Source organism: Lampetra planeri, chromosome 22 (genome assembly GCF_965212315.1).
Source record: "Lampetra planeri chromosome 22, kcLamPlan1.2.h2, whole genome shotgun sequence".
NCBI lineage: Eukaryota > Metazoa > Chordata > Hyperoartia > Petromyzontiformes > Petromyzontidae > Lampetra > Lampetra planeri.
The window spans coordinates 7431975-7456315 of NC_136128.1; the positions used below are offsets into that span (position 1 = coordinate 7431975).

Genomic DNA, 24341 nt, shown 5'->3' on the forward strand with positions numbered 1-24341 from the left:
GCTGACTGGCAAGCTTCATTGCCGCGGGTTTAATTATAATCTGTGTAGGTTCGGGCGCCCACTCTTATTAACACAAACAAAGCCCAACACAGACAGCCAAAGTTTGGCTGCGGGAGGCAGAGTTGGATGCAGTTTCACCATCATCACCATCGCCATCATCCGTCTCGCCTCCGATGGTTCTCGCGGCTAACTTTGCACCACGCGCGCTACCTAACTCCTACCGTCAACGACAACAACAAAAAATTCACCCGTAAAAACAAAGTTTTTCACTATAAATCCTTTATATGCGTGGCGGCTAGAGTCCTCTCGTCCTCTGGCTTGAGATGGCTGCCACCTATGGGTCAGATGATTGCTTGCCACCATTAAACAATTGGTAATTAAATATTATCTTTTTCCTAAAAAGTGTAAAGTTATAGAAAACATTTTTTCACGAAAATAAATTGTCACGCACAACGAGTCTGTGTGCAAATTGTCAGCTCGATTGGATCACGGGAAGTGGGTAAAAAAACGACCGAAAGATTTGCACGGTCGTAAGCGCGCAAGCAAGCAAGTGAACTTAATATAAAGGATTTAAAAATGGAGAGAGCTTTATAGCTCATCGGATTCCTCCTGCCTTCATACATCTTCTGATTCTGAACTCAAGAGCTTGCGGTTGACGGCACGGTGGTGGTGTGGGTGGCACCACGCGGAATCGATGCCCGCAATTGTCCACCCCGGAGCTTCCTCCCTGCCTCTTCCCCCACCGACCTCCCCCTAACTCCCCTAAGATGCTCGGTCTGCAGGCCATGTGCTGCTGAATGGGTGGGTGGATTGGGGGGGTGATGGAGGGATGATGTCGTGGTTTTAAGTCGGGGAACACATGGGGCCCCCCTTGCAAACACAAACAAGCGAAAAACCGCGCTGTGCAACGGCGCGCTTTTTTGGTGGTTGGTTGGTTGGTGGCAGTGAATGAAAAAAAAGTGCGTGGCTTATTTAAACACGCTGCTAATAAAAATAAAAAAAACAACATGGGAATTAACGGAGGACCTTGCGTTGTTGTTGTTGTTGTGTGTTTTTTTTTGCGTCGCTTGATAAATTTGCGGCAGGCGTTCCTGAGAGTCCTGCGTGGTTTAAATTGTACTATACGCGGTTGTTTCGCATTCACTGCGCGGACGCATCGGTTTGGGGTGGCTTTTATCTCCGGACATTCGAGGCCACTTGTGGTTGAGACGCACCGCGAAAATCCGCGCGCAGACGCTTGCCCGAGGAAAAGATAACGCGAGTGACGACTTCCCGCACATGTGAGCCTTGAGGCTGTGTTCATGTAGCTCCCGTTTACAGCTCTGAAGTTAACTGTGGAAATTCCACATTCCTAAGGCAGGGGTGGGTCTATCCATTTGACAACCACTGTTGACTTATTTTGTTGACACTGGAGAGATGATGGGCACTAATTACAGAGCCACCTGGTTGGATAGTAAAAGTTTTGTTTTTATAGGCTAGTAAGATCTTCGTGGTTCTTTCGGTAAAGTCACGTTGAAGGGAAATAATAAAAGAATAAAAATAAAACATTATAAAATTCTCACGACGTTTCGGCCACAACACAAGCAGCCGTCCTCAGGTTAAGACAGAGCTGTCTGAAAGACAACGCTCCAATGAACACTGCTAAGCTTGGCAGCGTATTTTAAGCTGGGTGGGAGGAGAAGAGCGCCTTGACAAAGGAGTTTACATATCAACAGAAGAATTTAGCATTGAATAAGCTGTGTTAATGTGAGAGAATTAGCAGGATGTTAAAGTCAGAAATTAGCATGTAACTGGGGGATTAGCATGATGTTAGTGTGAGGAATTAGCATGTAACTGGTCACGGAAGGGGCGATGTTGAAGTCAGAGTTTACATATCAACAGAGGCATTTCGTATATTGACGCTAAACAAGTGAGATGTTAACTGCCTCGTCTGGTGTACAGGAGGTCATGGGTCCGATCCCGACCCTGACGCCTGCTGTTATTTGGAGTTTGCATGTTCTCCCCGTGGTCGTGTGGATTTTTCTCCAGGTCCTCCGGTTTTTTCCTCCACATTTAGAAACACGCGTTTAGAGTATTTGGCCGATATACATTTCCACATGGTCATAAGCAACTTCGTTGAGCTATCATTTGTGGCCAGGTCGCTTCTGAAAAAGTGAGCCTTACCTGGTAAAATAAAACATAGTTTATAATTTTTGTTTAGTTTTATAGTCTGTAAGGTTGGTGAACAATCTGTTGATAATTGAAAATATAATTTTCATGAAAGGGGAGTTAATAAAGTCCGACCAAATTACATTTAGCTCTACCAAGATTATTATTCAGTGCATTTTCTGGAGTTGATTTTAATTCAGTCAATAGATATTCACATTTCAAGGTTTGCATGTTGTCCTTTCTAATTTAGGATCGAGTACACACAATGCAGTTACGTATTATAATCCATTCACCTTCTGGTCCACATCTCAAAATATATAAATAATGCGTAGTCTGTCAGCCTGCTGCCTTTCCAGATGTATGCTTACCAGCAGAATTTGTTTAAACAAGCAAACTGGATCAGTTTCACAACTTTGGGACTCATCATTCAGCACGGGGGGGGGGAGGAAACTAGTCCAAGCTTGCCTATTTAAACAATTGCTGAACCCGGACTATTAATGCTTTGAAGATGTTTGGTCTACAGTATAGCACGGGTGAGACAAAGCGGTAAAAGAAGTCTGTCTCTGGCGTAGGCCGGTCAGTTCCAAGGGCAATGCTCATTGCACGTTATGATCGAAGCGTGTTAGTGTGCACGTTTTACCACAGGTGTGTGTGGTTAATGCACACGTGGTGCCTTGCAATAGTTGTGCATTCGGTGATTGAACATCTTAACCGCCTACATTATTGCCATGTTAATATATTAATTGGCAAAAGGGTCCCGCAGATAAATGCATCTTGTTAGCATTAATTCTAGATTTGAAGCGTCCGTGACTGCAATGATTCATACTCTTAGGTTTTTTTCGGTAAAGTCACGTAAGGTAAAAAAAAATATTAACAATGAAATAAAATAATAATGAATGAAAATAACTAAATTAAATCACGACGTTTCGGAAGCAACACAAGCCTCCGTCATCAGGTGTAAACTGCTCCAGTAAAATTACTGTAGCATGTGTTAGCATTAGTCTGGAAGGCCAGTAGACGAAACATATATTTTATAAACTAAATCAAAAAAATTTATTTGGGAATAAGAAACAAGAATTTAGTTTATATATTTTCTTATGTTTTACCAGCATGCTCCGTTGCAGTCGCCTGAGTCGAGGTGTCACGCAATAACGGCACTTTTAACGATTTAACTATCACACAGTTACATCTTCCAACAGTCAGTCTGCTTAGTATCCCCATGAATACGAGCGTTACAGCCTCACGGTGCACATCCTAAATCCACTTGGAAAAACCACAGAAGCTTTCTTTCATTTTACAAGGAAAAAAATTCAAATTTTGTTTTTTTATAAAAGCACAGCTGTTGAGCACGAGAACTCTCTTAAACCCCTTAAGCCTCCGATGGGAACCCGTAAATGTTACCCAATACGAGAGCTGCCAGTCAGTCAACCTACGCCGCATCCAAGTCACACGGATATCAGCAGCATCACATTGTTTTTTTTGTTTTTTTGGTTCTTTCGGTAAAGTCACGTAGAAGGGAAATAATAAAATAATAAAAATAAAACATAATAAAATACAATTCTCACGACGTTTCGGCCACAACGCAAGCAGCCGTCTTCAGGTGAAGAACAGGTCTGTCGGGAAGACAGTGTTCACCTGAGGACGGCTGCTTGCGTTGTGGCCGAAACGTCGTGAGAATTACTTTATTATGTTTAATTTTTATTATTTTATTATTTCCATTCTACGTGACTTTACCGAAAGAACCAAGAAGATGAATCCCTGCAGTCACGAAAGCTTTGAATCGAAATTTACTTGAGGCTTTGTGCGCGGTAGAGACAGATATGAGAGGGCGTCAATTTACGTTTGTCGTTTCTGAAATGTGTATCTAAGGCCACGCGCACGGCGCATTTCCTGTTGTGTGGCAGACCAGACTGGCAATGTGGCTTCAGATAACGAAGTCGGTCTCGTTCACAACGTCAATAACAGAGATCGGGAACCAAAACTGGGACTCAGGTGTCAAGCATTGCCTGACTGCGCGTGTCTGTGTGCGTGCATGTGTCTGTGTGCGTGCATGTGTGCGTGCGTGTGTCTGCGTGTGTGCATGTGTCTGTGTGCGTGTGTCTGTGTGTGTCTGTGTGCGTGTGTGTATGTGCGTGTGTGTCTGTGCGCATGTGTCTGTGTGCATGTGTCTGTGTGCATGCATGTGTCTGTGTGCATGTGTCTGTGTGCATGTGTCTGTGTGCGTGTGTCTGTGTGCATGTGTCTGCGTGCGTGCATGTGTCTGTGTGCATGTGTCTGTGTGCGTGTGTCTGTGTGCGTGTGTCTGCGTGCGTGTGTCTGTGTGCATGTGTCTGTGTGCATGTGTCTGTGTGCATGTGTCTGTGTGCGTGTGTCTGTGTGCGTGCATGTGTCTGTGTGCATGTGTCTGTGGGCATGTGTCTGTGTGCATGTGTCTGTGTGCATGTGTCTGTGTGCGTGTGTGTGCATGTGTCTGTGTGCATGTGTCTGTGTTATATGTGTCTGTGTGCATGTGTCTGTGTGCGTGTGTGTGCATGTGTCTGTGTTATATGTGTCTGTGTTATATGTGTTGTGTGGAGCGGTGGTGCAGTGGTTAGCGCGCTGCGGCCACAAACCCGGCGATCCGGTTACGATTCTCGCTCACGGCCAACATCGGAGGCGAATATATCTGAACCGGTCCTGTGCCTCCCCTAGATCGACTCAGCCTTAAATGAGTAGCTGGTGCGGTGCGTACACATCGCCACTAAGGATACAAAGGCGGTCGGGTGTGGTGTTGGCCATCTACCCCCCTGGATAGGTCCTCGCTGACAACACTTGCCCCAAGAGCTCATTAAAGGCTATGCAGGGGATCTTTGTCTTTTGTGTGTACGTGTGATGAGGAACCAATGACACGGTGACGAACGCACGACTCCACGAACCATTGACCCGCGTTTGTTCCTGGCCAGATCTGACATGGGTGGTGAGTAGATATCCGATAACCTGTCCTGGTCCTCCCCTAGGTCGACTCAGCATCAAACAAGTGCCTGGTGCAGTCTGTAAACATCGGCACGGGGGATACAAATATGGCCAGGTGTGGTGCTGGACACACCACCTCGTCATGCTCTGGTGCAGTCCTTAATAGGTGCTCACAAACAGCACAAATAGGGGAAGTTTTTGTTTTGTAAGATGGAAAGCGGTGGTACGGTGGTTAGTGCACTCTGCTACAAATCGAGCCATCTGCGTTCGATTCCCGGCAATGGTAACTATTAGTGGCGAGTGAAATATGAAGCTGATCTGGACCTCCCGTAGGTCAGAGGTCAGCCTTAAATTGCTACCTGGTGTGGTGTGGAAAATGAGCACTGCGATGACAAAAGTTCTCGTGCCCGGCCCTTGCCACACCAGCCCACTGTGCGCCGTACTCGCCTTAATAGGTGCTCGCAAACAGCACCCGCTCCTGTGATCTATAAGGGGTAGATGTGTGCACGTGCATGCGTCGAGTCGAAGTGAATACGTGTTTGGTGCAGTGTCAATGACACAAGTCACGAGCTTCCATAGATGTAATGCTAACCATGTAAAAAGCAAAACACACAGTTGTTTTTCAGCAAGGGGACTGAATAATGAGGTTGTTAATTTTAATTCAGGTTAGTTTTTCAGAAGTTTTACTAGCGCGGTGTAAACACTATTTTTTAAAACGTCGAAAGGTCAAAGGTGCTTCGGCAAATTTCCATACCTGCTCTTCGGGATGTGTCTTACTGGAAGGAATTTACCATTTCCTGACCATATGGGATGACGACTTTACAAATTCGGGAAAGTTCTTTGGTTACGTTTCTTCAGTTCAGACGGCTGAAGATAAAAATGCCATCATTTCAAGAAGAGATAGAAAAAAAATTAACCCGTAAAAACAAAGTTTTTCACTATAAATCCTTTATATGCGTGGCGGCTAGAGTCCTCTCATCCTCTGGCTTGAGATGGCTACCACCTATGGGTCAGATGATTGCCTGCCACCATTAAGCAATTGGTAATTAAATATAAAAAAAAATCCTAAAAAGTGTAAAATTTAGGAAAAAAAATTTCACGAAAATAAATTGTCACGCACAACGAGTCTGTGTGGAAAATGTCAGCTTGATTGGATCACGGGAAGTGGGTTAAAAACGACCGAAAAATTTGCACGGTCGTAAGCGCGCAAGCAAGCAAGCAAGTGAACTTAATATAAAGAATTTAAAAATGCCACGGTGCCGAGATGTTAAGCACCTCGCCCGGTATACAGGAGGTTGTGGGTTCGATCCTGACCCCAACAACTGTCTGTATATTTGGAGTTTGAATGTACCCCCCCATTGCCGCGTGGACTTTTCTCCAGGACTTTTCTTCCCTCCGCATTTTAAAACACGCGTTTAAATTTCCATGTGATGAGCCACTTCGTGGAGCCATCATCTGTGGCTAGGTCGCTTCTGACGAAGAGCTGTATTGCTCAGTGGGCTTTACCTGTTAAAATAAAAAATAGTTTATAGTTTTTTTTTATCCTTCCTTTGAAAATGTCATTGGCTCGTCTCTCCATTCCCAGCAACGTGCATAGGGCACCCATTCAGTGGGTCGCACGGAGATTTTGCGTGCATTTACCGCAAACGCCTTTCCCTGCCGCTGCTGCTGCTGCTGCTACGAGAGAGGACTCGCTTTGTTACTGTCAGCCGGTCATTACTTTAATGCAAATCGACGAGCCAAGCGATCGCGACGAAATACACCGGCGTTAATATTCGCCTCCGAAAACCTCCACGCCACGTGCTCACGCGGCGCCACGGAGCGAGCCGGGCACACAGGTGAAACACGATGAAGAGAATTCGGGCTCAAATGAGCGGTTGAGGCGGTGGCTGATCTCATGTCGAACGGTTCTGAGCCCGTGGTGAAATTTCTGCATTCCTCTGAAGGGTTTTTTTTATGGATGGGAGGGGGATAGCCATAAAATCACCGCTAAATATAATTAGTTTAACGGTTGTTTTTCAGTGATTATACAACTGCATCGGCAGCAGTCTGCTGCCGACAAAACATTCGTTGATAGGCACTGTGGTCATAAACATAAAAATTACCGATGTATATTAAATAGGTGACATTTCCAGATATGGCAATTGGCTGAAACGTCACAAATTGTATTTAAAAAAAAAATCTATATTTTTATGCCACAGTGTTAGTAACTCATGCCTTGAGAGTTTTTCAGAGTGGTACTTAATTTATTGACCCTGGAGGGATGATGGGCGACATCAACCCCCAACTAGGAATTGAACTCGCAAACTTCCTCTCGCTCTAGCGCTGAGGCTCCTGGCGAGATAGTAGTAACCCATAGTAACACATTTTATAGTTTGTTTAGCATAAGCTGGGATGAAAGGCGAGTAAAAGGTTAAACCAAGTTGTTAGTCCGGATAAACAAGAGGGATTGTTCTGGAAATAATCAGCTCAAATTATTATTTTCATTCGTCTCAAATATTAACCTGGTTACACTATCGGTATGATGTCTTGAAGGGGAATTATACTTTTAGAAAACTAGCAGAGCAGCGAAATCCTTCGCGTGAGAGGCTGACACCCAGAAGCGGATATCGCAGCGCTGCTGATAATAATTTTAAATAAAAATGTATAAAGCGCCCTTTAACAATTCTTCTCAGGGTTCTACCTTTGAGATGCCTTCAAGGGGTACCTGGTCCACACGGTAGAGAGTAATGAGGCTCTGCCATGAGAATAATGAGATTAATGTACAACACGACAGTCAGACCGATGTATTTGTATTTAATTACCAAGGCTGGAATGCAGCCAAAATAATTGGCAGAGTAAGTTCAACTTGTGCACGTTAACATTTTTAAAAAGAATAAACGAATTAATTAACATTTGCTTTAAAATACTAAAATACATGGAGCGGGCGGGGGGAGGGGCAGAAGTGAATATCTTAAACGCGGAGAGTGTGGTATTGCCCCATCTTGTACCGCCTCTTTCATTCTCAAGGTGTATGCCCGAAAACGCCGGACAAAAAAATATATTTAAACCGATCGACGGTATCGAGGTTGCCAAAAGTTCACGATGCCAGGGCCAGCACCGTGAACCCACTGCTCTAAAACAACAGGGCCACTTCTGATGATATCACCACCGCCTCCAACGGGGTTGGGGAATCAGAGGCGGATTCGTTGTTGTGCATCAACGGCACCAGGGTGTTCGTTTCAGTCCCGACGTCAGCATTTGCCTGCGGCCAACTTTGACCAAAACGAAAGTTTTGGCTGGCCTCTTGGTTTGTCAGCGTTTTTTTCGCTCGACGGTTTTTGTAACGCGAAATTTTACCGAAGTTTCCCCGGCATCTCTCAGCGAATTGGGGAGTGCGAACTTAGCACAAGGCGCAAGTGCTGTAAGCGGGTTTGGTTGCCAGTCGTGGATATTCTACGTCTCTACCGCAGGAGCTAATCGTGCCCTAACAGCAAGCCACTGTTGACGGTTCGCATAATGGTACTTGTTTATTGGCTGTATAAAGGATTATGGTAATGACTGTGGTGGTGATGATGGCGAGTGGTGATGGCTGGTGGTGATGACTTAGTGAATGCAACGATACGATGGCGACAATGATGATGACGATGACAATGATGACAATGATGATGACAATGATGACGATGATGCTGACAATGATGATGACGATGATGATGATGCTGACAATGATGACAATGATGATGACGATGATGACGATGATGATGACAATGATGACGACAATAATGATGACGATGATGATGACAACGATGATGACGATGACAATAATGACGATGACAATGACGAAAATGATGATGACGATGACAATGATGACAATGACGATGATGATGACAATGATGACGATGACAATGATGACAATGATGATTATGACGACAATGATGATGCCAATGATGTTGATGACAATGATGATGACGATGATGATGACGATGACAATGACGATGATAATGATGACTGCGGCTACGATGACGATTATTCAACCCCTCCCCCCCCCAATCAGGAATCAAGCTCGCGACCTTTCCATCATAAGCACAGACGCCATCCGGACCGGATATTATTCGCTGAGAGTCCCCGCACAAGTAAGAAAACCGAACTCGACAAATGAGAACGCCTGCACATTTTGCAACTTCCCACTGCCGTAGAAATCTGCCCAGCTCAGAAATGCAACATCATCGCAGAAGAGGCCCCTTCAGGATGCACTCGACCCGCACCTAGTGGGCAATGTCCTGCACCCACACAGCTACTGCCACAGCACGTCCTGCACTCGTGCCAGACGGGCCAACGACATTGAGACAGCATAGCAACAGCTGTTACCACCTCTTGAGGTAGAAAAAATTAACCCGTAAAAACAAAGTTTTTCACTATAAATCCTTTATATGCGTGGCATCGGTTTTATTTTATTATTCATTTCTGTTTTTCTTGAGTAAGAGTTTCGTTTTTATCACATTGGTATTTTAAATTAAATATGAAATTTTTTTTTCCTAAAAAGTGGAAAATTTTGGGAAAATTTTTTTTTCACGAAAATAAATTGTCACGCACAACGAGTCTGTGTGCAAAATGTCAGCTCGATTTGATCACGGGAAGTGGGTAAAAAAACGACCGAAAGATTTGCACGGTCGTAAGCGCGCAAGCAAGCAAGCGAACTTAATATAAAGGATTTAAAAACTATTAAAAACATAACGCAAAACCCGGGAACTATCATGGGAAGGGGAATGTCCCGCACTACCGGAAGAGAGGGGGTCAGCGCAGCCCACAGTTTGTAGAGGGACTCTCAAGAGCTCTCTGTAGAAGAGACCCTTCCGCTAGCAGCAGTGTGACGATGGCAATTGCAGTGCTGCACCTTTATCTTATTTTCAGAAGTTGGGAGAACTGTACTAATTCTAGATTTGAAGCTTTCGTGACTGCAAGGATTCATATTCTTAGTTTTTTTTCGGTAAAGTCACGTAGGTAAAAAAATTCAAATTAATAAAAATAAAATAAAAATAAAATAAAAATCACGACATTTCGGAGGCAACACAAGCTTCCACACAAGCTTCCACCTGAAGACGGAAGCTTGTGTTGCCTCCGAAACGTCGTGATTTTTCTTTTCTTTTTTATTTTACTTTGATTAATTTTAATTTTTTACCTACGTAACTTTACCGAAAAAACCTAAGAATATCAACCAAGGGGCTTTATCGTCACGTGGGAATTTAAGAGGAGCCAAATACCCCAAACGAATGTTTCTAAATGTGGAGGGGAAAAGAACCAGAGAAGAATCCACGTGACCACAAGAAGAGACACGCGTAAAAATCCAAATATACAGGCATCGTCAGGGTCGGGGTCGAACCCACGACCTCCTGTAAACCAGGCGAGGTGGTTAACATCTCGCCACAGCATCGCCCCAACCATTGCACGTCCGTGTAAGCGCATTGCCTTGAGTGGTGTTTTACTGCACAGCTGGCAACAACAACAACAACGGCAAAAGTCAACCGGGCCTTTTAATGTCCCCGAGCAAAACTTGCAGATTTCCCCCAGGAAACACACACACACATACACGACCTCAACAAAATTCAAGAGAACGTCCTGAAGAACAACAACAACAACACAACAACAGCAACAACCATGGGCAGGTGACAACGCTGCCTTGCGGGAGGGCTTCTGGCTTCACCAGAAGACAGCCTCTTGGTCGGGCAGTGGCAGAGGCAGCCATATGGGGAGCTGTGTAAGCCGAGATGAAGTTGAAACAGACTGGCCCGGGGAGCTAGTCATTCTTGTTAATCAAGGAATTTCAGCCGGAGCACACTTTCACGCGACCTCAATTGTGCCCCTTACAGTTTGCAAAAGGGACTGTATCGTGGGTTTTGGGATAGGGATTGATGAACGTGAGTGCAAAGACAAAGATGCCCCCCCCACCATAGAGCCTGAACAGACTGTTTGGGGCAAGTGCTGTTGGCGAGCACCTATGAAGGCACGGCACGCGAGGTGATGGATGGTCGGCACCACGCCCGGCCGTCTTTGTCTCCCCAGTGGCGATGTTTAGACGCCGCACCAGGTACTCAATTTGAGGCTGAGTCGACCTAGGTGTTGGTGGCCGTGAGTGGGAATCGAACCCGGGTGGCCAGGTTCGTAGCTAACTGCTGCACTACCGAGTGTGAGTGCGAGCACACACGCGTGTTTGTGAGTCATTCTTCGGTATGTTTTTTTGTACATTTTACCCCCGTGTCCTCATACGAAATGCACGTGCAAAATTAAGTCCAGCGTGTGCGTGCGTGCGTGCAATTAATCAATGTATCGTGTCCTTAGACTCTTATGTTTACACGAGCCATTGCTCTCTCAATGCACTCTGGCCCAATGCGTTGCGATATTCGTGAGGTTTTGATACCTGCAAAGGGGGTTGTACGATTGCGATGTTGTCGTTGTTTTTTTGTTATTGTAATTAACATAACATGTGTGTGTGTGCGACTGATTTTGTGGTAAGCAGTGGGGGGAGCGGTAGTGTGTGGGTTAGCGCTACGCTGCGCTACCAACTCAGCTACCCGAGTTCGATTCCCGCTCACGGCCAACACCACTGGTGACGATTACCTGAACCGGTCCTGGGCCTCCCCTGGGTCGACTCAGCCTCAAAAGAAGAGCTGGGGCGTTGTGTAAACATGGCCACTGGGGATACAAAGGCGGCCGGGCGTGGTGCTGGCCACCCACCCCCTCGTGTGCCATGCCGGCCTTCATAGGTGCTCGCTAACAGCACTTGCCCCGTCAGTCTGTTAAGGCTATAACGGGGGAGATCTTTGTCTTTGGAGAGCAGTGTTACGGTGCTTTGCACATTGCACTGTGAGACTCAGAAATGAATAGGGGCCGGGAACTTCAAATGTGATATGGACCCATCATATAATGCGGTGATAGGGGGTGCCGGCAGCGCGGATCATATCATCCACGGGGAAATCTGCGATGCTTATGAACAGGGTAGAAAGACAATCGCAGATAAAAGGAATATCTAGGGCCGCAGAAAGGAGATTGGGCCGACCCCACAGCTGCTCCGGATAATAGGATTCACCGGCAATGGGGCCGCGGATAAGAGGAGTTCTGCGCTGTATGTTGCGATGAGGAAGAGGGCCAATCAATTTGAGGGCAGAGCACCGTAACCAACCAAATATTGGTCCTACTCCTAGCCTAGCCCTGGACAACGATCACAACCGGCCACTGGCTATGAAACAATTAGCCAAAAAGCCACTCGTACGAGTTCCACCCCTACACAACGAGTTAGCCAACCACTAGTACAAGTTCCATCCCTGACCCGAACCAACCGGCCGCTACTACGAGCCCTATCCCTAAGCAACTAGACAACCAGCTGTCAGTATGAGCCGTCTTACAGACCAAAACCCTTCTATTCTAGATTTGAAGCTTTCGTGACTGCAAGGATTCATATTCTTAGGTTTTTTCGGTAAAGTCACGTAGGTAAAAAAATTAAAATTAATAAAAGTAAAATAAAAATAAAATAAAAATCACAACGTTTCAGAGGCAATTTAAATTTTAATTTTTTTACCTACGTGACTTTACCGAAAAAACCTAAGAATACCCAAACCCTTCCCCAACTCGCCAACCAGCCGTAAGTACTACCAATACCCCTACCCACAGCACATCGACGAAGAAGGACCCCCTTTTCATGCTGTGTTCACTTTGCGGTGTCGTTGTTGCTCGCAGCAGCACGAACCCAGAATTGGGGGCTCTGTTTCCTGGCCACGGTCTCCACTAGCCCTGGAACGAGTTGACCTCTGTAGCCACACGAGGTAATATAATGCCTCCTGCGGCCGCAGAGGTCACGTGAATCCGTCAACACATGGCTACACGTACGAAATCACCGAGAAACGATTGTCACACACGCGCAAGACCCGATGTGAATGGATGAGTTCGTGCATCCTTGTTATACCCCTGTCGGGAAACACCAGTGGCAACTGCTGCCTAAGCCATCGCTGATGAGACAAATGTGGCCAGGTTTCATGCTGGCCGTACCAGCCCCCTGCTGTGCTGGCGTTAACAGGAGCTTGCTAACATCACTTTCCCTGCCCCCCCACACACACAGAGTCTGTAAGTCTAATTGGGAAACCCGTGTCTTTGTGTTTGTGTGTATGTATGTGCGTGTGTGTGTGTGCCCACTTAAGCCTCTTTGGAATGAAGTCTGTAAGCAGTAACAACCACAAACCCCATCAATTTGTAAAGGCGGTTACGATAAAAAGCACGCGTTTTTAGACAGCCCTATCGAATTGATATGAGAGGCAATAATTTAATATTTTTAACAAAATAAAAAAAAACATGCAGCGTTTACTGCCAAATGTTAATAATCTTGCTACTCTGCAAGTTTTCAAACCACTTTGACCTCAATACAACTTTACCATTAAATAAAAAATACACATCCTTTGGTCTTACCACATAAAAAATTAAATTATTTTAGTGGCTTGGCGCACTGCGCTATGAACTTGGCAGCATGAGGTTGAGCCCTGGTCACGGCTAAGTGGTAAAAATTATATCTGAAACTTGCAGGCTCCCTCTTGCAGCAAGCCCCACCTCCTTTACCAACCCACACTGACCAACAACCAACATCAGCAAGGCCTGTGGATGCCTTAAACCAGCAGTGGACCATACTCTTAGTTTTTTCGGTAAAGTCACGTAGGTAAAAAATGAAATAAAAATTAATAAAAAATAAAATAATAATAAAAAAATCACGACGTTTCGGAGGCAACACAAGCCTCCGTCATCAGGTGGTACCATCACAGCCAGATTTGCTGTATCACATTCTTAGGTTTTTTCGGTAAAGTCACGTAGGTAAAACATTAAAATTAATAAAAGTAAAATAATAAAAAATAAAAAAATCACGACATTTCGGAGGCAACACAAGCTTCCGTTTTCAGGTGGAACCGTCACAGCACGCTTGCTGTATCAAGTAAATGAGAAATTCGTGCTGTGACGGTTCCACCTGAAGACGGAAGCTTGTGTTGCCTCCGAAACGTCGTGATTTTTTTATTTTTTTATTTTACTTTTATTAATTTTAATGTTTTACCTACGTGACTTTACCGAAAAAACTAAGAGTATGAATCCTTGCAGTCACGAAAGCTTCAAATCTAGAAACGGCAGTGGACCGCCAAAGGGCTGTACAGTATTTCTATGATGTTTTTTTTTTTACAAATCCTGTAATTATTTGTATTCGTCTTATTTGGCGAGATGTTAACTACCTCGCCAGGTACGCATGAGGTCGCGGGTTCGATCCCGACCCTGACGGCTGTTGTATAGTTGGAGTTTGCATGTTCTGCCCGTGGTCGCGTGGATTGTTTTTTCGGTTTTTCCCTCCACATTTAGAAACATGCGTTAGGAGTATTTGCTGCAAAAAATGTCCACATAGGCTACTTCATTGAGCTGTCATTGGTGGCCAGGTGACTTCTGAGAAAGAGCTGTATAGCCCAGTGGACCTTACATGGTAACAAAAGTTTAAAAAATATATAGTAGTGAATAATAATCGGTTTTTACAATAAGGCTAACATGAAGTGTGGATCCATGTCAGGACAACATCTGCTTTGTAGCTGTACCAGTGCATGCGAGAGCAGGCATATTATCATACAAGCCAGACGTCCAGACCTTACTATCATTGGCGGCGCTAGGCATGAGCAAACTGAGCATAAGGTCATTGCCCCAGGATATTCTCGAGTAAAGGTAGGGGCGTGTCAAATATCAGGTCGAATTCAGAGAGCAATATTCATGCAAACAGCATTAACATGAAATGCCCATTGCTCTCTCAGCTCTATCTTATCTGCATCTAATTCCACTTCATCATTGCCATATCGTATCTCATCGACTGCATCTTATTCTGTCATCTCACCGGGAGTTACTGTGCCATCTGTGAATAAAAGCTTCATAGCTCATCGGATTCTTCCAGACTGAATAAAGATTTTGATTGGTAAATCAAAACAAGGGGGGATCACTGCGAAATAATTCCTGCTTTGGGCTGCCCATTAAGTGTACCACCTCCAACACGGCTCAAAATGCTACGTTCATTACGAAAATAATCGCAATGCGTTCGTCGATAGCAACACTGCGGCCTTAAAATAAAAGATATTGCATGTTGAACCTCTTTCGCACCGTACGCAGCCAACTGCTCATCAGAGGTGCGACAATGGCCCTTCTTCATAGCGTGATATTTAACAGCAGTATTCTTGACAAATCTGTAGATTTTGTTGTTGTTAATTGTGCACCACTAGCAATGTAGGTTCACCATATGATGATGCTAATTACGGTAATGAAATTCATTAGCGTCTAATAGCTTTGTCGGGGCTGTATTGTGTGGCCTCGTTGCTACTTCTGGATTACCATTTCGTCGGAGGTGACAGAGAGGCCACAAGCTGTTCCAGATGGCGCGGGCAAGCGCATGTTGTTTTACAGATGGGAGAGGCTGTGCTTACTCAACGCCTTGCGACGGTTACATATTGCAAGCGCACACAATAATATCACTCAAGCGCACAGATAGACCTAGACCAATGATTCAATATAGAGAGAATGTGTATACGTTGTGGCAGGAAATAATCACGGGCGGACGTTGTGGACACTGTAAGTAAACAAAATGAATAACACAAGACGATAGGTCTCCATCATGATGGCACGCATTATTTGGTGAAGCTTCATTGGCAGTGGTGTACAAGCACACACACACGCACAAAAATTAACTCGTAAAAACAAAGTTTTTCACTATAAATCCTTTATATGCCTGGCGGCTAGAGTCCTCTCGTCCTCTGGCTTGAGATGGCTGCCACCTATGGGTCAGATGATTGCCTGCCACCATTAAGCAATTGGTAATTAAATATAATTTATTTTTTCCTAAAAAGTGTAAAATTTTGGAAAAAAATTTTCACGAAAATAAATTGTCACGCACAACGAGTCTGTGTGCAAAATGTCAGCTCGATTGGATCACGGGAAGTGGGTAAAAAAACGACCGAAAGATTTGCACGGTCGTAAGCGCGCAAGCAAGCAAGTGAACTTAATATCAAGGATTTAAAAACTTTACACATCTAACACGCCGTGGCCTTAAAAGGAAAACTAAATATATAATAGGTGACGTTTCGGGCAATGGTCCTTCTTCATAGCATATAGATAACCTCCTTCGTATACCAGGCCACACAAATGAACATAAAGTGTATAGTCTGACATTTCCCGTCAACCACTTCTGGGAGTGCAGGATTTTTCAGCAGCATTGCTTCAATACCGCACGAGCAAAAACTACTTGACCGGTTTTTTTTTGTCCACGAGATCAAGTCCACGCGGACACACACACTGAACCATCCACACCAATTTTCCCAGCATCACACACAGCGTGGACACAGCCAATTCCACCCTCGTCACTGCGCAAGCCACGGGGAAAGGGAGCAATTGGCAAAAACAAATGTAACTTGCGCGCACATCGCTTTGACAATATCACATCACTCTAACAATATCACACACACACCTCTCTAACAATATCACATCGCTTTGATAATATCACATCACTCTAACAATATCACGCACACACCTCTCTAACAATATCACATCGCTTTGATAATATCACATCACTCTAACAATATCACACACACACCTCTCTAACAATATCACATCGCTTTGACAATGTCACATCACTCTAACAATATCACACACACACCTCTCTAACAATATCACATCGCTTTGACAATATCACATCACTCTAACAATATCACACACACACCTCTCTAACAATATCACATCACTCTAACAATATCACACACACACCTCTCTAACAATATCACTCACACACCTCTAACAATATCACATCGCTCTAACAATATCACATCGCTCTAACAATATCACACACACACCTCTCTAACAATATCACTCACACACCTCTAACAATATCACATCGCTCTAACAATATCACATCGCTCTAACAATATCACACACACACCTCTCTAACAATATCACTCACACACCTCTAACAATATCACATCGCTCTAACAATATCACATCGCTCTAACAATATCACACACACACCTCTCTAACAATATCACTCACACACCTCTAACAATATCACATCGCTCTAACAATATCACGCACATCGCTCTAACAATATCACTCACACACCTCTAACAATATCACATCGTTCTAACAATATCACTCACACACCTCTAACAATATCACATCGCTCTAACAATATCACTCACACACCTCTAACAATATCACATCGTTCTAACAATATCACATCGCTCTAACAATATCACCCACACACCTCTCTAACAATATCACCCACACCTCTCTAACAATATCACATCGCTCTAACAATATCACATCACTCTAACAATATCACCCACACACCTCTCTAACAATATCACATCACTCTAACAATATTACCCAACACCTCTCTAACAATATCACACACCTCTAACAATATCACACACATCGCTCTAACAATATCACCCACACCTCTCTAACAATATCACGCACACAGCTCTAACAATATTACCCAACACCTCTCTAACAATATCACACACACACCTCTAACAATATCACACACATCGCTCTAACAATATCACTCAGACCTCTCTAACAATATCACATCACTCTAACAATATCACTCACACCTCTCTAACAATATCACTCACACCTCTCTAACAATATCGCATCACTCTAACAATATCACGCACACCTCTAACAAGGCGAGGGGGAGCATAGCACTGCAGTACAACACTGACATTTTTTTTTGCTGTCCAAAATCCGCAAGCAGCCTGTGACAATCCGAGAACCCACTAAATCAGGCTCAAAACCTGCCTGCTGAGTTGCTGAGATCGTAATTTACAGTTACTGTGATGTACGTAATATCATTTATTGCTGCGGGAAACATCATTGAGTCTCATGATCCTTTTTTTTCTTTTCAGGAGGGTCCTGCGTTGGGATGTTTGGCCAATTCCAATCCTGAGTGGGCTGGCTTCACGTGCATTCGAGGGGGTGACACTCAAAAGCTCCGCACAGATGGATTCAAGAAACCCGTCTGCCGTACTGTGACAGTATCTCTGAGCCACTCTGCTGTTCAGCTTCGGGCTACGTTATGATGCATGCACTGCTGTGCGTGGCAGAATGAAGTTTGCAGATAACCGAGAAACACACACACACACCATGACACTTTCTCACATGCAGGAAAATGAAACGCGATAAGAAGTAACACACGTGCACACAGACAGCGTCTCACAAACACACAGCCACACAAAGAGAGTGTCACACACTGAACACACACACACAGAGTCTGTAACTGCACACAAAGACAAATATCTCCCGTGTAGCCTTAACAGACTGTTGGGGCAAGTGCTGTTAGCGAGCACCTATGAAGGCCGGAACGGTACACGAGGGGGTGGGTGGCCAGCACCACGCCCGACCGCCTTTGTCTCCCCAGTGGCGATGTTTACACACCGCACCAGGTACTAATTTGAGGCTGAGTCAACCTAGAGGAGGCCCAGGACAGGTTCATATCGCAGTGTAGCGCTAACCACTACACTACCGCTCCCCACAGATACACTGCACACACACACAGATAGTGTCACACACACTACACACACACACTACACACACACACTACACACACACACAGCTCACGTGTCACACACACTACACACACACTGCACACACACACACACTACACACACTACACACACAGCTCGTGTGTCACGTACACTACACACACACACTACACACACTACACACACTACACACACAGCTCGTGTGTCACATACACTACACACACACACTACACACACTACACACACTACCCACACACACACTACACACACACTGCCCAAACACACTACACACACACTGCCCAAACACACTACACACACACACTAGTACACACACTACCCACACACACTACACACACACACCACACACACACGACACACACACGACACACACACACACACTACACACACTGCACACACTACACACCCTACACAAACTACACACACACACTACACACACTATACACACACTACACACACACTACACACACACTACACACACACTACACTACATACACTACTACACACACACCACACACACACACTACACACACTACACACACACTACACTACAAACACACCACACACACACTACACACAAACACAGCTCGTGTGTCACACACACTACACACACACACCACACACACACACTGCACACACTACACGCACACACACAGCTCACGTGTCACACACACACTACACACACACTACACACACACACTACACACACCACACACACACACCACACACACACACTACACACACTGCACACACACACGACACACACACAATACACACACACTACACACACTGCACACACACACTGCACACACACACTACACACACACTACACACACACACTACACACACTACACACACACACCACACACACACTACACACACACAGACTGCACACACACACACACATACTACAAACACACACCACACACACACTACACACACACCGCTCGTGTGTCACACACACTACACACACACACACCACACACACACCACACACTACACACACACTACACACACACACTACACACACACTACATACACACACACGACGCACACACTACACACACACACCACACACTACACACACACACTACACACACACTACACACACACTGCACACACACAATACACACACACACTACCACGCACACACGACGCACACACACTACACACACTACACACACTGCACACACTACACACACACTACACACACACAGCTTGTGTGTCACACACACACTACACACACACACCACACACACTACACACACACTATACACACACCACACACTATACACACACACTACACACACACTACACAAACTGCACACACACACTGCACACACACACTACACACACACACACTACACACACTACACACACACACTACACACATACTACACACACACACCACACACTACACACACACACCACACACACACTACACACACACACTGCACACACACACTACACACACACACCACACACACACTACACACACTACACACACACTGCCCACACACACTACACACACACTACACACACACCGCTCGTGTGTCACACACACTACACACACACACGACGCACACACACACCACACACACACACTACACACACACACTGCACACACACACTGCACACACACCACACACACACACCACACACACACACCACACACACACACCACACACACTACACACACTACACACACACACTACACACACTACACACACTCGGCGCCGTGTGCCACTCACGGTGAATGTGGCCGGACGGACACTCCTTGTGGACGCACAGAGTCGCCACGGGTCTCTCCCTCCCTCTCTCCTCCTCCTCCCTCACCTCCTCCTCACCTCCTCCTCCCTCACCTCCTCCTCTCTCTCACCTCCTCCTCCTCCTCTCTCTCTCACCTCCTCCTCCTCGTGCGTCTCCGTCTCGAGGCGAGCCCGAATGCGAGCCGTCTCGCCGCCGCAGTCGCCTGAATCACTCGCCCCCCCCCACCATCCATCCCACACATCCCCCGCCCCACCATCCATCCCACACATCTCCCTACACCCCCACCATCCATCCCACACATCCCCCCACCATCCATCCCACACATCCCCTCTCCCCACCATCCATCCCACACATCCCCCCCACCATCCATCCCACACATCTCCTCCCTGCACCCCCCCTCACCATCCCACACCTCTCCCCCCCCCATCCATCCCACACATCTCCCTACACCCCCACCATCCATCCCACACATCCCCCCCCCACCAACCATCCCACACATCTCCTCTCTACCCCCCCCCCACCATCCATCCCACACATCTCCCTCCCCACCATCCATCCCACACATCTCCTCCCTACCCCCCCCCACCATCCATCCCACACATCCCCCCCCCACCATCCATCCCACACATCTCCCTACACCCCCACCATCCATCCCACACATCTCCCTCCCCACGATCCATCCCACACATTTCCCCCCACCATCCATCCCACACATCTTCCCCCACCATCCATCCCACACATCTCCCCCCACCATCCATCCCACACATCTCCCCCCACCATCCATCCCACATATCTTCTCCCACCATCCATCCCACACATCTTCCCCCACCATCCATCCCACACATCTTCCCCCACCATCCATCCCACACATCTCCCCCCCACCATCCATCCCACACATCTCCCCCCCCCACCATCCATCCCACGCCACTTCCCTCCTCCCTCCCCCACCAGCCCAAGGTGCCCATTGGCTCTCCCGGTAACAATCACTCAGAGAGCAGCCAATCGGAGCCAGCCCCCCTCGTGTGTGTGCTGAATGTGGTGAGTGAGTGTGTGGTGAGTGTGGTGAGTGTGTGGTGTGTGTGGTGTGTGTGTGCTGAGTGTGGTGAGTGAGTGTGTGGTGAGTGTGTGCTGAGTGTGGTGAGTGAGTGTGTGGTCAGTGTGGTGAGTGTGTGGTGTGTGTGGTGTGTGTGTGCTGAGTGTGGTGAGTGAGTGTGTGGTGAGTGTGTGCTGAATGTGGTGAGTGAGTGTGTGGTGAGTGTGGTGAGTGTGTGGTGTGTGTGGTGTGTGTGTGCTGAGTGTGGTGAGTGTGTGGTGAGTGTGTGCTGAGTGTGGTGAGTGAGTGTGTGGTCAGTGTGGTGAGTGTGTGGTGTGTGTGGTGTGTGTGTGCTGAGTGTGGTGAGTGAGTGTGTGGTGAGTGTGTGCTGAATGTGGTGAGTGAGTGTGTGGTCAGTGTGGTGAGTGTGTGGTGTGTGTGTGCTGAGTGTGGTGAGTGAGTGTGTGGTGAGTGTGTGCTGAGTGTGGTGAGTGAGTGTGTGGTCAGTGTGGTGAGTGTGTGGTGTGTGTGGTGTGTGTGTGCTGAGTGTGGTGAGTGAGTGTGTGGTGAGTGTGTGCTGAATGTGGTGAGTGAGTGTGTGGTCAGTGTGGTGAGTGTGTGGTGTGTGTGTGCTGAGTGTGGTGAGTGAGTGTGTGGTGAGTGTGTGCTGAGTGTGGTGAGTGAGTGTGTGGTCAGTGTGGTGAGTGTGTGGTGTGTGTGGTGTGTGTGTGCTGAGTGTGGTGAGTGAGTGTGTGGTGAGTGTGTGCTGAGTGTGGTGAGTGAGTGTGTGGTCAGTGTGGTGAGTGTGTGGTGTGTGTGGTGTGTGTGTGCTGAGTGTGGTAAGTGAGTGTGTGGTGAGTGTGTGCTAAATGTGGTGAGTGAGTGTGTGGTCAGTGTGGTGAGTGTGTGGTGTGTGTGGTGTGTGTGTGCTGAGTGTGGTGAGTGAGTGTGTGGTGAGTGTGTGCTGAGTGTGGTGAGTGAGTGTGTGGTCAGTGTGGTGAGTGTGTGGTGTGTGTGGTGTGTGTGTGGTGAGTGAGTGTGTGGTGAGTGTGTGCTGAGTGTGGTGAGTGAGTGTGTGGTCAGTGTGGTGAGTGAGTGTGTGGTGTGTGTGTGGTGAGTGTGGTGAGTGAGTGTGTGGTGAGTGTGTGCTGAGTGTGGTGAGTGAGTGTGTGGTGAGTGTGTGTGTTGAGTGTGGTGAGTGAGTGTGTGGTGAGTGTGTTGAGTGTGTGCTGAGTGTGTGGTGAGTGTGGTGAGTGAGGGTGTGGTGAGTGTGCTGAGTGGTGAGTGTGGTGAGTGAGTGAGTAGTGTGTGAGTGAGTGTGTGAGTGAGTGGTGAGTAAGTGTATAGTGAGTGTGTGGTGAGTGTGCGGTGAGTGTGTGGTGAGTGTGTGGTGAGTGGTGAGTGAGTGTGTGGTGAGTGTGTGTGTGGTGAGTTTCGTGAGTGTATGTGTGGTGAGTGAGTGAGTGTGTGGTGAGTGTGTGTGTGGTGAGTTTCGTGAGTGTATGTGTGGTGAGTTTCGTGAGTATATGTGTGGTGAGTGAGTGAGTGTGTGGTGAGTGTGTGTGTGGTGAGTTTTGTGAGTGTATGTGTGGTTAGTGTATGTGTGGTGAGTGTGTGAGTGAGTGTGTGAGTGAGTGTGTGAGTGAGTGTGTAGTGAGTGTGGTGAGTGTGTGTGTGGTGAGTTTTGTGAGTGTATGTGTGGTTAGTGTATGTGTGGTGAGTGTGTGAGTGAGTGTGTGAGTGAGTGTGTAGTGAGTGTGGTGAGTGTGTGTGTGGTGAGTTTTGTGAGTGTATGTGTGCTGAGTGTATATGTGGTGAGTGAGTGCTGAGTGAGTGGTGAGTGAGTGTGGTGAGTGTACGCGTGGGAGAGCGGTAGTGTAGCGCTATGAACCCGGCAACCTGAGTTCAATTCCCGCTCACGGCCACCAACACCAGTGACGATTATCTGAACCGTTCCTGGGCCTCCCCTAGGTCGACTCAGCCTCAAATGAGTACCTGGTGCGGTGTGTAAACATCGTCACTGGGGAGACAAAGACGGCCGGGCGTGGTGCTGACCACCCACCCCCTCGTGTGCCGTGCCGGCCTTCATATGTGTTCGCTAACAGCACTTGCCCCAACATTCTGTTAAGGCTATACGGGGGATCTTTGTGTACAGGCGTGGGGCACGTCTCCCTCTTAGGTCTACTCAGCCTGAAGTCTTGAGTATCTCTACAACTCTGCCTGTTGTTCTGATTCAGACAACATCACCCCATCGTGTGTGCGTATGTGTGTGATCCTTGGCATGCCATCGTATGTGTCACGTGTTTTTGGGTTGTTGGCCTTAATAGGTACTCACTGACAATACTAACATACACGTAGAGTAGAACCCCTCTTAACAACCACCCCTGTGAACGACTGATGGCTTAACGATGAGGCTCCATAGAGCCCAATATGTTCACTTAATGATGACCCCTGTGAACGACGGGCTGTTGTAGGTAGAGTAATTATTCATTAACGCATGAAATGAACCATATTTATTTTAATAGCATGTGTTTTATAATGTTGTTAGTATCTTTACGTATTAATGTACATTGTTTAGATGTTAGAAAGTAGGTTTTTTTGGGGGGAAAGGGGTAAATTTCGATGCTATCGGGAACGAATTAAGCCCTTTAAGGGGCCGGCCATAAATGACGTCACGCGATTTTGGATGATTTTTGACCCCCTCCCCTCACTCGTCACACGGCGTCACAAAAAGTCAGACCCCCCCCCCCTCAAATATGACGTCACAAAGCTCTGCCCCACCCCCCCCAAAATAAAACATGCTTCAAATCGCTTTAAACTATTGTCATTGTAGTGCGTATTAAATGTGGAGAAAA

The 24341-nt window shown here is 46.5% G+C and overlaps 1 protein-coding gene across 2 annotated transcripts in view; it reads right to left on the reverse strand.

The window, feature by feature from the left end:
* The window catches only part of LOC144724962 (uncharacterized), a 36190-nt gene extending 15520 nt beyond the window's left edge, over positions 1-20670 (reverse strand). Inside the window, exon 1 of one of the 2 annotated variants that reach the window (XM_078604317.1) lies at positions 20588-20670. The gene's annotated coding sequence lies outside the window, so the exon portion shown is untranslated. Of the gene's footprint in view, positions 1-20434 lie in introns of both variants that reach the window. The other variant, XM_078604318.1, reaches the window with a different exon arrangement.
* Between the last annotated feature and the right edge of the window lie 3671 nt (positions 20671-24341).